The 19,060-nt window shown below is 33.6% G+C and overlaps 2 non-coding genes across 2 annotated transcripts; one reads left to right on the top strand and one right to left on the bottom strand.

The window, feature by feature from the left end:
- The first annotated feature begins 2,226 nt into the window (after positions 1 to 2,226).
- Trnam-cau (transfer RNA methionine (anticodon CAU)) lies at positions 2,227 to 2,299 on the top strand. The gene has a single exon. It is a non-coding gene; the product is annotated as a tRNA-Met (tRNA).
- A 1,743-nt stretch (positions 2,300 to 4,042) lies between these two features.
- Positions 4,043 to 4,115, bottom strand: Trnam-cau (transfer RNA methionine (anticodon CAU)). The gene has a single exon. It is a non-coding gene; the product is annotated as a tRNA-Met (tRNA).
- Positions 4,116 to 19,060: the final 14,945 nt, after the last annotated feature.

The raw sequence follows: 19,060 nt of genomic DNA, 5'->3' as shown, positions 1-19,060 counted from the left end.
CAGACTTGGATCCTTTGGTGTACCATTTGTATGAAATCGAATAAAATTATGTATGGGAGCTACATAGACCTAATTGAGCAACCGTTGCATACACCATTTGTTTTTTGTTATCACTCTATATTCAATTTAATACCCTCTGCCAAATTTCGTGTAAATCGAACAAACATAGGCCCTTCGGTGCACCATTTGCATAGAATCGAACGAGAATATAATAAAAATCTCAACCGATTTCATTAAAGTTTATCGCACATCATTTTTCCTCAATTTTTATGCAAAATTTTGCTCAATCGGACAAATATTGGGAGTTTGGTGTATCATTCACAAAAAAATTGGACGAAACTATATATGGGAGCTATATCTAAATCTGAACCGATTTTAACAAAACTTCGCAGACACCAGTCTGGACCTAATTCAGTACTCTGTGCAGAGTTTTGTCCCAATCAAAAGGAACCATGGATATATCTCTGTTACAAACATATGCACAAATGCGCTAAATGAGCTAACAGTTCTATCACTATCGGTTCACCAAATACAAATGGTACCATATTTTGTATTTTTCGTATTTCCAAACACCCAGCCTTATCTGACACTTTCGGACTAAGAGTTAACCACATACAAAATTTCAAAAATCTAGCTTCAGCCGTTCAGCAGTTCATCACATTGCTCTTTTATTAATATAGATATCGGCTTGTGGTAATTAGTTTACGGTAAGAAAAAGACGTACAAGGAATCGAGATAAAATAATGATTGTCTTACAAAAAAAAAAATTAATTCGATTTGATTGCAGACATGTCATCTAAAACTAACCTGCAATAGCCGCAAACTAAGATATAAAGGTTTTTCTTCATGAACTTTAAAGTTACCAGCAAAAAATTCATCACGGCGATTATGTCCTTCTCCATAACGAATTTGCAACCCAAGACAATGAGCTCCATTTTTTGCAAAGTATTATCTGTATTGCTTAACTTTCGCATTTACGATTGGATCGAAGGTATACTACTGTAAAGAAATCCTCAGACATTTAACGTGGTTTCCTAATTAATATCGAGTAAGGAAATTTATTTGTATAATTTTACAACAGTAGAAACATCACCTATAAAACATACAACTAACTATAATGATTCGATTTGTTATCCATTACTTCCTATAATATACATATATGAATTTGGAGACCAATTATAGCGCCACCTAGTTATGACTACAAAATTATACCATTAGCAATATTAGCAGAGATATCAACCGCAATACATTTAGTACTTTACTATAAAATAAATACAACAACCAAATCGGCAATAGCAAATGTGGGAATACTCATTTGTGATACTAATGATTTCTATAGATGGCACCACTATTAAAAATTATCTTACTCTCCACCAACTGATGGAGTCTATATTAAATATGGCATTCTGTTTGTAAACAATATATTTTTCTGGTCAAACTATTCTGTTGAAATCACGTTTAAAATCGCGATATTTAAGATATTAAGATAGATATAGTTCATATATGATTTGATGATTTCGGATACTTTTTCAACCAAATTTGTGGTCAGTACATATTCCGTTGGCAACATGTCGAAATATTCACCGAAGTCCCCATAAGATACAGTATTCTCCTAATCAGAATGAAATTATATGTTGATTTATGCATAAGTGTCGCTTTATTTTCGATATTTAATTTGGTAGTTTGGCTGTAATTTGGCATTTCGGGTAATGATAGGATAAAAAGCATTTATGCCGAAAATTTTCTATATAGAAGCATTTTCCCAACGAAGGGCCTATCATTTAAAAAATATGTTTGCCAAAAATGATTCAAGTTCTATCTTTTGACAGAAACATCATATAAAGAGAGATGTGACATGGTTTTGGTACTACGAAGTGGCTATAATCATCCTTTATCCGAATTCAAGAACGTAGGAATAAATTTTCTCCTCGGCAGAACAAATACCATTTTTTATAAAAAATTTAGTTAATAATAACAAATGTGCTATATATACATTTTATAATGTCAAGTCTTATTAATATATATTTTAAAAATAATATTTTGGTACAAATATAACCAAAATGTTCATATTTTTTGTAGATTGCAATTCTATACTTATCAGTGCTTTGCGGAATTAAATTTACTGATACTTCTTCTTAAAATGAAATTTGCATCCAAATTATATATATCCCATTTCCTTAAATTTCACACATGGACTGATTTTCGATTCTAATGGAGGGTCTCATAGCCTCGATGGCGCAGTAGGCAGCGCGTAAGTCTCATAATCTTAAGGTCGTGAGTTCGAGCCTCACTCGGGGCATTACTTTTTAGAGAGAAATACTGTGGAATCTTTACAAATAATTGGTGTTACTTCAAACGATGTTGGTCCCAAATGTGTTCTTATGGCATACATACAAAGGAGAAAGGAGGGCACACTATAACTCTAGAAGAAAGATTAAATTTAAATCTTCCGTTTGCAACACCTTCGTCGAAACCCCATAAAGTATATATTATATTGATCAGAATAAAATTATATGTAGATTTAACCACGTACGTATATTTTTAAAATATTTCAATATTTAAGATAGTGCTTTGACATTTTGCACAGATATTGAAATGCGTTGCAAATGGAGCATATCCGTCTTCGTTTGGTAAAGCTCCCATATAAAGGTACCGCACATTATTAGGTATTGTGACGTTTTTTTACGCGTTATCCAGCCGAAAGGGTTATAATTGACATAACAGACTATCGTACGTCTATGTAGAAAATTACCAAAATATGTCCATTTTTGGCTGGAATACATTTGCGGAGAAAATTATCATTATAGGCATATGTTTTGATATAGCCACATTTTTCCAACCGAAAACGCTGTAATTTGTCATTCTAAGTTATTGGTAAAGCAAATACTTTCCCCTACTAGCAGACAATTTACAATCACATTGTCTTCATATTAAGGTCCATTTTTTAAGGTAATTTAGAATGAATTACAAGACCGAACATAACCACATTTGTACTTGCTTTTTAACCAAGCATACACAATGTTTGAAGATTTGCTTCTCCGTCTACTACTCGTCTGGGTACCATGGGACAAATTTATGGAAAACGATTTATAGCAAAATTGATACACGCAATTCGGTACGCCACACTGTTAAAAATTTAATTTCAATCAGACACCATTTTCTAAATAAATATAGAAACTATGGGTGCATCTGCACCAATTTCAACAAAACGCAATAACGTCATTCAAGTCTCAATTTCATACGTTGTGCAAAATGTTGTGTTAATCGGACAAACATTAGGAGTTTGGTGCACCATTTATGTAAAATCGGACGAATATATATTTATATGTGGTAGCTATATAGAAATCTGAACCGATTTTTCCGAAACATACCACACATCATTCTAGATTTAATTCAATAAGCTATGCCAAATTTCGTGCAAATCGAAGGATATATACCATTTACATAAAATCGGACGAAAATATAAATCGGAGCTATATCGAAATCGGAACCGACTTTCCCGAAACTTACCTCTCATCATTCTAGACTCAATTCATTACGCTATGCCAAATTTCGTGCAAATCGAAGGATATAAAGGGACATTGGTGCACTATTTACCTAACATCGGAAGAAAATATATATGGGAGCTATATCTAAATCTGAACCGATTTTCCCCAAATTCAATAGGGTTCGTCCTTGGGCCAAAGAAGTGACCTATGCCAATTTTCATCCAATTCGGATCATAAATGCTACCTGTACTTTGTTTACAATTTAACATGGACAGACGGACGCAATATTCTCAAATAGAACCATGTGTCTATCTCGTTTCATTTTGCCTGTTACAAGCATATGCACAAAGGCATAATACCTTGTACCACAGTGTGGTGAAGGGTATAAAAATGCTCCACTCTACATGACATAGACTGATGGTATATTTCTGGCGACAACACCGACTGACACTTTTTTACTTGTTTATTTTTACTTAGTACAACGGCTTTATATATTTATAAAGCCTATACCATATATATATACAGTGTGGTGGTGTAGAACCTTAAAAAACAACTGCCCCGAGTGAGGCTCGAACTCACGACCTTAAGATTATGAGACTTACGCGCTGCCTACTGCGCCATCGAGGCTATGAAGCGCCAATTTTGCTTTAGAAATTAAAAACTTAAAATTGTAATCGAAATGTTCTAGCAAAATATAAAATGCAAAGAATATAAACAACATTATCACTAGTGATATATAATATTGAGAAGCTATTGCCGGTCAAACACAGATGGATTTAAAAAAAAATTGTAAAATATTTATTAATTTTAAGTTAATTTGAAAAATATGAAGTATTTTTTTTAATTTGGAAATTATTTGGGGTTAGAAAATTCCATGAAAATCCCTGATACCAAAAAATTCCCCGTCTGTAGAAAATATACTACTACCTTCTTACTATTCCGTTTGCATCGTATTATTATAATTTGAAACCACATGATGGGAATTCAATTGGCAAATTCTATATACAAATTTATTTATACATCTCATTCCCCCAATGACTACTTTACGGACCACAAAATAGCCCAATATTTATTTTTTTACAAATTTGTGTTATAAATTTACAAAACAAATGACCCAACTTTGTTGGTAGCCTTCGCCCAATGACCTTGCAGTGATTTTTAAAGAATAACAGAAAAATCAAGTGGCTGTGTCTACACACTCACGCAGGCAATAGGTGCGAGTAAACGAAACACTTGCGTGTCTGCGGATTTTTTTCTTTCCCCTCCAAAAAACAAAAACATACAAAAAGAATAAAATTCCACAATTCCAAAAAAGTGTATTTTGAATTTTACTTATAGACAGGGCAACGGACGGACAAACAGACAGACCGAGAAACACTTGATCGAAGAATTCGATAATTACTGTCTCTACGAACAATCTTAATTAAATATACACGATCGGATCGAGGCGAGCGAACGCACAAGCAAGCAACCATATAAAAGAACGGGTGACGACGCTTGTATGAATCACTCATACGCCTGCCATTGGCCGATATGTATGATAGCTAAAGTGTGTGTTCCGATAAGGGGAGAGGTAGGTAATGAAATTATATTGGCACGCATTTCCCCCAACCAACCACTTTTCCGTTTCCCACATCGTTCGAACAATGGCAACAATTAGTATTTTATTTAAATCGCTGTTGTTATTCTTGTTTCAATTTTTTTTATCGTAACACCAATTGATTTTCAGTTGCGATTAGCATACAAATCGATCATAAGTTGTGTTATTGTAATATACATTTGACACGGTATAGTGTCTTTGATTGAATATTCTATTGGAATAATTTATTACTTTCGAATGGCCAGGAACACTGTTCTTATCATTTCTGCAATAGATTTTTAATGGCTGTGAAATTGTTATTGTTACTTCGATTTTGTTTTTGGACTAGACAATATCGATTGCAAGCAAATATATGTTGCTTTTGTAAAAGTTAAAGTAAATATTTATTTAATTTACTTATTATTAAAGAGGTCAGAATTGTCAGGGATGGAATGTCTGAATAGTATATTATTATACCTTATATAAACTATGGCTGAGGAAATATCGACTGTTGTAATACTTCTTCAAAACATAGATCGAGTCGAAGATAGCGACCATATTTCCACTTCTTCTGGTAAAGTAAAGTTTACAATTTTGCAATTTAAAATTTTTTGCTATAGGAGTTGAAGCAAACTTTGCAAAACCTAATATTTGAATGAAGCCTGTATAACCTTCCCCAAAAAAGGCTAACATTTTGAAAAGTTATTATAAAAATGCGTGCTCTGTTAAAAAAGTTCATCGCGCACGTTTTTGGTGAACACTTTGTTCAGTTTCGAGCAATTTAACGCCTTTAGACTATTTTTTGTGGGGCTATTAAAGCCCATGTCTATGCAGACAAGCCCGCTTCAATAGATTTATTCGGCCGAGATGTTGGAAAGAATTTCTGGTTTTTACGGAATTTTGTAGTTCTGTTCCCGTGTTTTAAATATCAAAAGGGAATAAGGTCAATATCGTTCTCAGAGTATAAAATTATATGAAAAGTTCTGTAATGGAAAACTGGTAAAAATGTCAAAATTCAAAATCAACACCACAGTCAATCAGAAATTGACATTCCAGGTTACCATTTTTTACTCGGGCAATTTCTCGAGTAAAAAGTTTATAAAGATAATGCCATTTTGGATTATGTTTTTTTTAGAGTTGGTTCAATGTTTTACTAGTTTATGCGTACAGAAGCGGTTTTCGAATAAAAACAGCAAAACTGGTGAAAGTAGTATATTCTTTTTCATCTTCTTTTTATTTACTATCCGATGTGGTCCTATAATTGCACATCGTAATATTTGTACCAAACCTAAACAAAATTCGAAAATGGTGTCTATAGGGCAACTTCAGATGGTACCCACAAAAATATTGTACAAAAGTCAGAATAAGTGTACAACACACATGTCATAGTCTGGAGGTATGTATATATGAATGTCGACCTCATTAATATGTATAATTCATATATTAACAAAACATTACCCTATATCGAATAATTTTTGGAAATAATTTTTTCACCAGGAATCCGATATGCAAAATGATTGCCACTTCGATGAGAAAATCGGAATTAGTAAGGAAAGTGGGTGGGTACTTTATGTGGAGGCGATATCAAAAATGGGATATATTTAGACAATTTTCTCCAAATTATATATATATATATATATATATTGGATACCCTCCACCATAGATATACTGACAGACATATGCAATGAAAATATAGAGAACATACCAAAAAGTGGCCATATACCGATAATTCTACGAACCGATTTATGTAAACCATTATGTACACCAAATACAAACTTCAACCTTTCTTAATGGGGATTTTTCCTAAAATCTGTAAGATCCAAAAAGTGGACTGATGGTACAGCATGGTAGAGTATAAAATCTTCAAATTACTGTAATTTAGATTACAAAGAGTATGCCTAAAGGGGGACCAATATTGATTACATAGTGTAGGAAATAGTGAATATTTGGGGATATCATTATATGAGTGCTATGCCTAATTAATGACCGGTATATACCAATTTTGAACCCAATATTTTAATTGTTTATCTCAATTCTTTCCTTCAGAAGGTATCGCTATATTGAGGAGATGCCTGAATATCTACGATATATTTCATTATCGTCATATTTGAGTTTTTTTATCACAATATCTTTAGAAGGCGCAATGCTTGCAACAGATGGCTAAATAGTCTTTGTAGGGTAAAAATTGACTATTACCCGTAACGACTACCCAACCGCAACACACGGAACAAATCAAATAACTATTTTAATATAAATAATATACCCTCCATACTATGGTGGAGGGTATAAAAAGGGTGTTATATGGGGACTACCCCTAAAAACGGGTGAATATAAATAATTTTTGGTGGGGAGATTTGTTAACATATACGACTACAAAGTACAAAATTTCAGAGAATTCGGTTGAAAAACGCGATCAAGAACCTCAAAATATCAAAAATTGCGGGTACCCTTATATAGGGGCTACCCCTCAAAAACTGGAAATTGGAAGGTACCCTTATATGGGGGCTACCAGAAAAAGTGGACCTATATTTATAATTTTTTGTAGGGACATTTGGTACCAAAGTGGACCTATATTTATAATTTTTTGTAGGGACATTTGGTACCAAATAAGAACCCAATGTACCAAATTTCAGCGAATTCGATTGAAAACCGCGCTCAAGAACCCTAAAATACCGAAAATTGGGGGGTACCCTTATATGGGGGCTACCCGAAAAAATTGACCTATATTTATAATTTTTAGTATAGAGATTTGCTACCCAATAAGAACTCAATGTACCGAATTTCAGCGAATTCGGTCGAAAAATGCGATCAAAACCCCCAAATTACCGCAAAATTAGGAGTACCCTTATATGGGGGTTATCCCAAAATAAGGACCTATATTTATAATTTTTTGTGGAGACATTTAGTACCCAATACAAACCCAATGTAGCAAATTTCAGCGAATTCGGTTGAAAAACGCGCTCAAGAACCCCAAAATACCGAAAATTTGGGGGTACCCTTATATGGGAGCTATGCCTAAACGTGGACCGATATACCCCATCTTCGAACTTGACCTGCCTGCAGACAAAATACGAAATTTTGTGCGAAATTTTGGCGATCTATCTCAACTTGTTTAGACGCTAGAGTGATTACAACAGACGGACAGACGGACATGCTTAGATCGTCTTAGAATTTTACGCTGATCAAGAATATATACTTTATAGGGTCGGAAATGATTATTTCGATGAGTTACAAACGGAAAAACAAAATTAATATACCCTCCATACTATGGTGGAGGGTATAAAAATGGACCTATATTGAAATTGTTCGGCGAATATACAGCCTCGAAAAAACACCATCTCATGTATTCTTCAATGCGAAACATACCTGGGTAGACTTCCGTCTATACAAGTTATCTTGGTGGTATAGTCTCTATCATTGAGCATTTAATAGATTCTTATTAGATAATTTGCCAATGAATACCTCTGTTAGGTTATCATTCCAGAGTAATTCTACCTCTAACTGTTTATTTTGAGAGAATATCTCGACTAGCTGAGTCGATTTAGACATGTCCGTCCGACTGTCCATTATAATTTGTAAACACGATACAAGACTCAATTATGAACCTATCTCCACGAAATTTTGCATGTAGAAAGTATTCTGGTCAATGAAGACCCCCATTGTTTTTGGTAAAGACCGGTTAATATTTAGCGGGCCAAATGGACCAAAACTTTATTTTTATCCGCTCCAGAGGTCGCAATAATAGCCAAAACATCGCTTAATTTTACATGGAGAAGGGGTTCGGGTCAAAGAATAAGCATGCATGTTTAGATAAAGATCGGTCATTACTTAGCGGGTCAAACAAAATATATATTTTGATTCGTATATATTTTCTCCTTAAGGACATAGATCCGAGAAAATTATAGTATATCCAAGAGGAGAGGTTAACGTTTAAGGGAACCCCACCCATTCTCGATTTTAATTTTTCAAGATTTTCAATGGGCTGGTAAATCAATACCAATGCTTGTTAAGGTTTGTAACTTTGCACATATATAATTGAAGATTTAAAAAAGAAGAAAAATAATTTACAAAAAAATTTTGTTATTGTTTTGTTGTTGTTTTTTGTAATTAAAGAAAAGTCCTTATTTTTGATGGCGGGCATGATAACTCCTCACTGGAACATCCGAATCCGAAAATTCCAACGGTGTTAGAAAGAGTACATGTCTGGCTCTCGTATGAACTAGGATTATTGACTTCGCTCTAAAATTAACAAAATGGTGGACCTTTGAAAAAATATTTTTGAAAAATCGGCGATTTTTACCAAAAATCAAGTTAAAAAATAAGGAAGATCTTCACCGATTGGCTTTATCCTAGTTCATACGATAGCAGTACACTCACAGGGAAACGTGTAAAAATTTGGAATCGATTGGGTTATTAGTTTTTGAGTTATCGTGCCCGCCATTCGCAAAAAAATGTTTAGAGAAAAACGCGTTTAAAGTTTGAGAAGCCCTTCAGCTGTCACTTGATGCTTTCACAATAAATCGGCTATATCTTCAAGAGTTCTTGAGATTTTCACTTGAAATCTTGTAGGGACATTCTTGAAGTAGTGTAGATTCGAATCATATCAACAAAAATTTTGACCCCGAGAATGGGGGGGGTCCCCTTAAAGGAATAAGTAGGGAGAATGTGAGAGTTGGTTAAATATCGGATTAAATTATAATCCGGTGGTCCTATATTAGATAATTACCAACAGAGGGCGCTGCTGTATGTAGCATAGTCACAAACCATATATGTGAGAAGTACGGATGTCATCATGTGTGTTTCGCAGATACGAGTCAAATGTGGTGAATTGCAGATGCAACACTGCGTATTAAACCAAAATACTGTTGAATTACATCGTTGCTGTTTTGGTGGTGAGTTGTATGTGCAACTCTGTGATCTATGTCTTGTTTGTAGGATAGATATAATCATTGCGGAGGTGAGTTGTATGTGCAAGCCTGTGATTTTAAAGTATAGATGTCGCTTTGAACGATTGCTTGTTTCAAAACCTCTGTTAAAAAAGTTCATCGCGCACGTTTTTGGTGAACACTTTGTTCAGTTTCGAGCAATTTAACGCCTTTAGACTATTTTTTGTGGGGCTATTAAAGCCCATGTCTATGCAGACAAGCCCGCTTCAATAGATTTATTCGGCCGAGATGTTGGAAAGAATTTCTGGTTTTTACGGAATTTTGTAGTTCTGTTCCCGTGTTTTAAATATCAAAAGGGAATAAGGTCAATGTCGTTCTCAGAGTATAAAATTATATGAAAAGTTCTGTAATGGAAAACTGGTAAAAATGTCAAAATTCAAAATCAACACCACAGTCAATCAGAAGTTGACATTCCAGGTTACCATTTTTTACTCGGGCAATTTCTCGAGTAAAAAGTTTATAAAGATAATGCCATTTTGGATTATGTTTTTTTTTTAGAGTTGGTTCAATGTTTTACTAGTTTATGCGTACAGAAGCGGTTTTCGAATAAAAACAGCAAAACTGGTGAAAGTAGTATATTCTTTTTCATCTTCTTTTTATTTACTATCCGATGTGGTCCTATAATTGCACATCGTAATATTTGTACCAAACCTAAACAAAATTCGAAAATGGTGTCTATAGGGCAACTTCAGATGGTACCCACAAAAATACTGGAGGTATGTATATATGAATGTCGACCTCATTAATATGTATAATTCATATATTAACAAAACATTACCCTATATCGAATAATTTTTGGAAATAATTTTTTCACCAGGAATCCGATATGCAAAATGATTGCCACTTCGATGAGAAAATCGGAATTAGTAAGGAAAGTGGGTGGGTACTTTATGTGGAGGCGATATCAAAAATGGGATATATTTAGACAATTTTCTCCAAATTATATATATATATATATTGGATACCCTCCACCATAGATATACTGACAGACACATGCAATGAAAATATAGAGAACATACCAAAAAGTGGCCATATACCGATAATTCTACGAACCGATTTATGTAAACCATTATGTACACCAAATACAAACTTCAACCTTTCTTAATGGGGATTTTTCCTAAAATCTGTAAGATCCAAAAAGTGGACTGATGGTACAGCATGGTAGAGTATAAAATCTTCAAACTACTGTAATTTAGATTACAAAGAGTATGCCTAAAGGGGGACCAATATTGATTACATAGTGTAGGAAATAGTGAATATTTGGGGATATCATTATATGAGTGCTATGCCTAATTAATGACCGGTATATACCAATTTTGAACCCAATATTTTAATTGTTTATCTCAATTCTTTCCTTCAGAAGGTATCGCTATATTGAGGAGATGCCTGAATATCTACGATATATTTCATTATCGTCATATTTGAGTTTTTTTTATCACAATATCTTTAGAAGGCGCAATGCTTGCAACAGATGGCTAAATAGTCTTTGTAGGGTAAAAATTGACTATTACCCGTAACGACTACCCAACCGCAACACACGGAACAAATCAAATAACTATTTTAATATAAATAATATACCCTCCATACTATGGTGGAGGGTATAAAAAGGGTGTTATATGGGGACTACCCCTAAAAACGGGTGAATATAAATAATTTTTGGTGGGGAGATTTGTTAACATATACGACTACAAAATACAAAATTTCAGAGAATTCGGTTGAAAAACGCGATCAAGAACCTCAAAATATCGAAAATTGCGGGTACCCTTATATAGGGGCTACCCCTCAAAAACTGGAAATTGGAAGGTACCCTTATATGGGGGCTACCAGAAAAAGTGGACCTATATTTATAATTTTTTGTAGGGACATTTGGTACCAAATAAGAACCCAATGTACCAAATTTCAGCGAATTCGATTGAAAACCGCGCTCAAGAACCCTAAAATACCGAAAATTGGGGGGTACCCTTATATGGGGGCTACCCGAAAAAATTGGCCTATATTTATAATTTTTAGTATAGAGATTTGCTACCCAATAAGAACTCAATGTACCGAATTTCAGCGAATTCGGTCGAAAAATGCGATCAAAACCCCCAAATTACCGCAAAATTAGGAGTACCCTTATATGGGGGTTATCCCAAAATAAGGACCTATATTTATAATTTTTTGTGGAGACATTTAGTACCCAATACAAACCCAATGTAGCAAATTTCAGCGAATTCGGTTGAAAAACGCGCTCAAGAACCCCAAAATACCGAAAATTTGGGGGTACCCTTATATGGGAGCTATGCCTAAACGTGGACCGATATACCCCATCTTCGAACTTGACCTGCCTGCAGACAAAATACGAAATTTTGTGCGAAATTTTGGCGATCTATCTCAACTTGTTTAGACGCTAGAGTGATTACAACAGACGGACAGACGGACATGCTTAGATCGTCTTAGAATTTTACGCTGATCAAGAATATATACTTTATAGGGTCGGAAATGATTATTTCGATGAGTTACAAACGGAAAAACAAAATTAATATACCCTCCATACTATGGTGGAGGGTATAAAAATGGACCTATATTGAAATTGTTCGGCGAATATACAGCCTCGAAAAAACACCATCTCATGTATTCTTCAATGCGAAACATACCTGGGTAGACTTCCGTCTATACAAGTTATCTTGGTGGTATAGTCTCTATCATTGAGCATTTAATAGATTCTTATTAGATAATTTGCCAATGAATACCTCTGTTAGGTTATCATTCCAGAGTAATTCTACCTCTAACTGTTTATTTTGAGAGAATATCTCGACTAACTGAGTCGATTTAGACATGTCCGTCCGACTGTCCATTATAATTTGTAAACACGATACAAGACTCAATTATGAACCTATCTCCACGAAATTTTGCATGTAGAAAGTATTCTGGTCAATGAAGACCCCCATTGTTTTTGGTAAAGACCGGTTAATATTTAGCGGGCCAAATGGACCAAAACTTTATTTTTATCCGCTCCAGAGGTCGCAATAATAGCCAAAACATCGCTTAATTTTACATGGAGAAGGGGTTCGGGTCAAAGAATAATCATGCATGTTTAGATAAAGATCGGTCATTACTTAGCGGGTCAAACAAAATATATATTTTGATTCGTATATATTTTCTCCTTAAGGACATAGATCCGAGAAAATTATAGTATATCCAAGAGGAGAGGTTAACGTTTAAGGGAACCCCACCCATTCTCGATTTTAATTTTTCAAGATTTTCAATGGGCTGGTAAATCAATACCAATGCTTGTTAAGGTTTGTAACTTTGCACATATATAATTGAAGATTTAAAAAAGAAGAAAAATAATTTACAAAAAAATTTTGTTATTGTTTTGTTGTTGTTTTTTGTAATTAAAGAAAAGTCCTTATTTTTGATGGCGGGCATGATAACTCCTCACTGGAACATCCGAATCCGAAAATTCCAACGGTGTTAGAAAGAGTACATGTCTGGCTCTCGTATGAACTAGGATTATTGACTTCGCTCTAAAATTAACAAAATGGTGGACCTTTGAAAAAATATTTTTGAAAAATCGGCGATTTTTACCAAAAATCAAGTTAAAAAATAAGGAAGATCTTCACCGATTGGCTTTATCCTAGTTCATACGATAGCAGTACACTCACAGGGAAACGTGTAAAAATTTGGAATCGATTGGGTTATTAGTTTTTGAGTTATCGTGCCCGCCATTCGCAAAAAAATGTTTAGAGAAAAACGCGTTTAAAGTTTGAGAAGCCCTTCAGCTGTCACTTGATGCTTTCACAATAAATCGGCTATATCTTCAAGAGTTCTTGAGATTTTCACTTGAAATCTTGTAGGGACATTCTTGAAGTAGTGTAGATTCGAATCATATCAACAAAAATTTTGACCCCGAGAATGGGGGGGGGGTCCCCTTAAAGGAATAAGTAGGGAGAATGTGAGAGTTGGTTAAATATCGGATTAAATTATAATCCGGTGGTCCTATATTAGATAATTACCAACAGAGGGCGCTGCTGTATGTAGCATAGTCACAAACCATATATGTGAGAAGTACGGATGTCATCATGTGTGTTTCGCAGATACGAGTCAAATGTGGTGAATTGCAGATGCAACACTGCGTATTAAACCAAAATACTGTTGAATTACATCGTTGCTGTTTTGGTGGTTAGTTGTATGTGCAACTCTGTGATCTATGTCTTGTTTGTAGGACAGATACAATCATCGCGGAGGTGAGTTGTATGTGCAAGCCTGTGATTTTAAAGTATAGATGTCGCTTTGAACGATTGCTTGTTTCAAAACCTTTTGGTTCTTTTATTAAAATTGTGGTTCCGTGAATTATTGATGCTACAATGTAATAGTTAGCGTAGTGTTCGTGAAATAATGTACATGTTGAATGGACTTTAAACTCGATTTTATTTAATCTGGTTAGCTTTGAAACAAAATCCTATAACTATGCTATAGAAAGGAAACAATTTCGAAATGGATGTATATTTTCGAGTTTGTTGAACATTGTGATGAAATGATCTAATGTGTTTCTCTTTTTGAAAATTGGAATATAGATGTCGCTTTGAACAATTATTTAAATTGGGTAGACTGAATGCGCGAATCGTACTTTGTTCGTCAGCATAGTGAAATATTTAAAGAATTCATGATTATTTGAAATGTTAGAAAATAAAATCCCTTTTTCGTAATCATGTTTAATCATATTGTATTGTATTCACATTGCCCAACAATATTCGCTTATGTCACTAAAATGTGTGTTTTGAAAATTCCATTCCGTTGTATAAAACCAGCTTAGTCATTGAAAAACATTTCTGAATGTAATGATGCGGAGATCGGTGCCTATATATTCAGTATTCCTATGGAAGAGGATATAATCATTCTAAGCAGTGGTGAATCCAGTTCGTCCAAGGAAGAGGATGTTTTTATTATCAGTAGCGGTGATATCACTTTTGGGTACGATACGTCCGATAGAGATAACGATGATGTTATAGTAATTAGCAGTGGAGAATCAATAATAAATAATGGATCACCCTTTGGGGACTCTAACCATAATTCAAGTTTTATAGTTTGATGAAATGTAATCTCACCATTCCATAAACAACAATAAAAAATTATAAACCTTTACAAAAATTATGTTTTTTTATATATATATAAGACCTAATTTTCAAACTCCACTTCACAGTGTACAAGAATAGTTTTATAAAAAAGGATTGGGAACGGAACACTTTCAGAAGCTTACTATGGTCACCCTCTTGCCCATTAATGAGAAGACGCATTACAAAAAATGTTCCTATTAATAATAAATATTTGGATAGATTGCTTCCTGATTTCGGTGCGGATGTATGTAATTAAAGCAATGAATAAGTTCTTAACTGTATTTGCAATAATTACAATAAGCTCTATCAATAAATGTTTCAAATAAAAATTTGTTTTTTTTTCATTTTTTTATTGAGTTCGTCATATATTATTTCGGCAATATCAGTCCAGTTTTTTCAATGTATATCAATAATTTAAATACATTAATTACAGCACACTTAAATTTTAAGGTAGGATGTATTGGGCAATTAGTATAATAATTTTGACATGCTTTAAGATTAACTTTATTTTCCATATTAATAATTGTAGTATTGAGGTGCTTCTGCCAAAATACTTTTTTCTCTCGCCCAATAACAAACATATATTTGTAGTTTTTCAACCGCGTAAGAATATCCTCAACACCATTATAGTCGAAATTTCCGTTCATCCAATTTAAATTTTTGGAGGATGACTTTCTGATGCCAAGGAACCCATAGCTCCAAGACCAGTTAATATTGGTATAAGAGGAAGAAAACCTCCAGTTTTTTTAATTCTAATTGGTATTAATTACTCTGATTACTCTTGGCAATCGTGGTCTTAGTTTTGTACCGGATCCACAAAATTGATAACCTGGTAGATGAAGTTCTACTGGCAAAGAGTCTATGAACTTATTAACAAGTCCTCCTCCTTCAACGGGTTTCTTTCTAATAACTCTCTTTGAGATATAAACAATCATTTTTATACTTTTTACTACTCACTAAATACGGAATAAAACAAACAAGAAGAAAGGTTTACATTATATAGCCTGGTTTTTAAAATTAACCTTTAGTTGAAAATATGCGATTAATGCATCAGATATTTATGAAGCTTTTGAGAGGAATTTTAAAGCTGGAAGAATACCAAACGAATTTACAAAGCGACAACAAAAATTTCGCCAAATTTATTCGAATATATTCAATAAATCATTATTCTACATATAGTGTATTGAAAGCATAAATTCTTGAACGATTAAACGAACACTAAAAGGGAATGATGTGGAAGTAGTTTAGTTATAATGGGAACTACCATTGTATTAATGTTTATAGAAGCATGATAAATAACATCAATAATAATAAATAAGATCAATAAGAATAACAAACCCCACAACTTATTTACTAGATGAATATCAAGGGAAGAACTTTTACAGAGAAGAACTTTTACCTACAAAATATCCAAATAACTATTTAGTCGAGAAAATTTTAAAAACAAAGGGTAACAAAATCTTTGTAAAATGGTTAGGACTCTCAAACCAACATAATTCGTGGTTATATAAGAATAATTTACTATATTTTTACTTAATTTTGTATATGTATTTCACATTTATTTGAATAAATGAATAAAAAAATGTATATATAAAAGCTTTTGTATATTCATACTCATTTGAACGAGGAATCTTATAATGCCAAGAACATTTACTTTGACCGGTAAAACTTCAGTTTTACGCTCAGACTATTCACCGCCTATTGATCTTGGAAAAATTGATTATGAATGTGACTTCATTGATTTTCAGTCATACAACTCAATCCCCAATGTGGAGAAAGATAATAACCTCTTTCATATTGGAGATAACATAATAAAAATAAGATACAAGATATTGCAAACTATCTGGAGAAAGAGTACAAGACTTTGCATATAAACAGGTTGATTGAAATTAAAGCAAACAATAATACTCTACAAATACAAATAATATCATCAAACGATTACATTTACTTCGAAAAGAGCAAGTCTTTAGCTATGTTGTTTGGTTTCACTAACAAAATTTTCGAGCCTGGAAAATACATATTTCAAATGTTCCAGTAAACATTTTAAAGGTCAATGCAATACAAATTCATTGTAACATTGTAACTGGTAAATTTCTCAATGACTCTCCCGCACATATTCTACATGAATTTTTATGGATGTTCCGCCCGGATATAAATTGGTTGAGAGGCCAATGAACCTTATTTATTTGTCAGTGAAGGTCAAGGAAGTTGGTCGTTTTGGGATACTAGTACTAAATGAAGAAGGTTGTTTAATAAACGTTAGAGGAGATGAAATCACACTAAGAGTACATATAAGAGCAAGGCAATCATGATTATCTACAATAAAAATAAATACAAACAGAATCCATTGCCCAAAAACATTCAACATCATGTTGTCAAGCCTGCAAGACCTCCTTTAAGTAATGAAAATTAAGAATGTGTAAAACTACTCCAACTAAAGATCAAATTAAATGACTGAAATACTTAATACACATGATCATCAATTCTAAGATGAAAATATTGTAAAGAGAGACTACCATTTTTTTGGGGGTACCCTTATATGGGAGCTATGCCTAAACGTGGACCGATATACCCCATCTTCGAACTTGACCTGCCTGCAGACAAAATACGAAATTTTGTGCGAAATTTTGGCGATCTATCTCAACTTGTTTAGACGCTAGAGTGATTACAACAGACGGACAGACGGACATGCTTAGATCGTCTTAGAATTTTACGCTGATCAAGAATATATACTTTATAGGGTCGGAAATGATTATTTCGATGAGTTACAAACGGAAAAACAAAATTAATATACCCTCCATACTATGGTGGAGGGTATAAAAATGGACCTATATTGAAATTGTTCGGCGAATATACAGCCTCGAAAAAACACCATCTCATGTATTCTTCAATGCGAAACATACCTGGGTAGACTTCCGTCTATACAAGTTATCTTGGTGGTATAGTCTCTATCATTGAGCATTTAATAGATTCTTATTAGATAATTTGCCAATGAATACCTCTGTTAGGTTATCATTCCAGAGTAATTCTACCTCTAACTGTTTATTTTGAGAGAATATCTCGACTAGCTGAGTCGATTTAGACATGTCCGTCCGACTGTCCATTATAATTTGTAAACACGATACAAGACTCAATTATGAACCTATCTCCACGAAATTTTGCATGTAGAAAGTATTCTGGTCAATGAAGACCCCCATTGTTTTTGGTAAAGACCGGTTAATATTTAGCGGGCCAAATGGACCAAAACTTTATTTTTATCCGCTCCAGAGATCGCAATAATAGCCAAAACATCGCTTAATTTTACATGGAGAAGGGGTTCGGGTCAAAGAATAATCATGCATGTTTAGATAAAGATCGGTCATTACTTAGCGGGTCAAACAAAATATATATTTTGATTCGTATATATTTTCTCCTTAAGGACATAGATCCGAGAAAATTATAGTATATCCAAGAGGAGAGGTTAACGTTTAAGGGAACCCCACCCATTCTCGATTTTAATTTTTCAAGATTTTCAATGGGCTGGTAAATCAATACCAATGCTTGTTAAGGTTTGTAACTTTGCACATATATAATTGAAGATTTAAAAAAGAAGAAAAATAATTTACAAAAAAATTTTGTTATTGTTTTGTTGTTGTTTTTTGTAATTAAAGAAAAGTCCTTATTTTTGATGGCGGGCATGATAACTCCTCACTGGAACATCCGAATCCGAAAATTCCAACGGTGTTAGAAAGAGTACATGTCTGGCTCTCGTATGAACTAGGATTATTGACTTCGCTCTAAAATTAACAAAATGGTGGACCTTTGAAAAAATATTTTTGAAAAATCGGCGATTTTTACCAAAAATCAAGTTAAAAAATAAGGAAGATCTTCACCGATTGGCTTTATCCTAGTTCATACGATAGCAGTACACTCACAGGGAAACGTGTAAAAATTTGGAATCGATTGGGT

The sequence above is a fragment of the Musca vetustissima genome, unplaced genomic scaffold, assembly GCF_032173495.1.
Source record: "Musca vetustissima isolate MV318-11 ecotype Yass unplaced genomic scaffold, APGP_CSIRO_Mvet_v1 utg8857, whole genome shotgun sequence".
NCBI classification, from domain to species: domain Eukaryota; kingdom Metazoa; phylum Arthropoda; class Insecta; order Diptera; family Muscidae; genus Musca; species Musca vetustissima.
The sequence above is the reverse complement of the archived record's forward strand: the minus strand, read 5'-3'. Positions and strand labels throughout refer to the sequence as shown.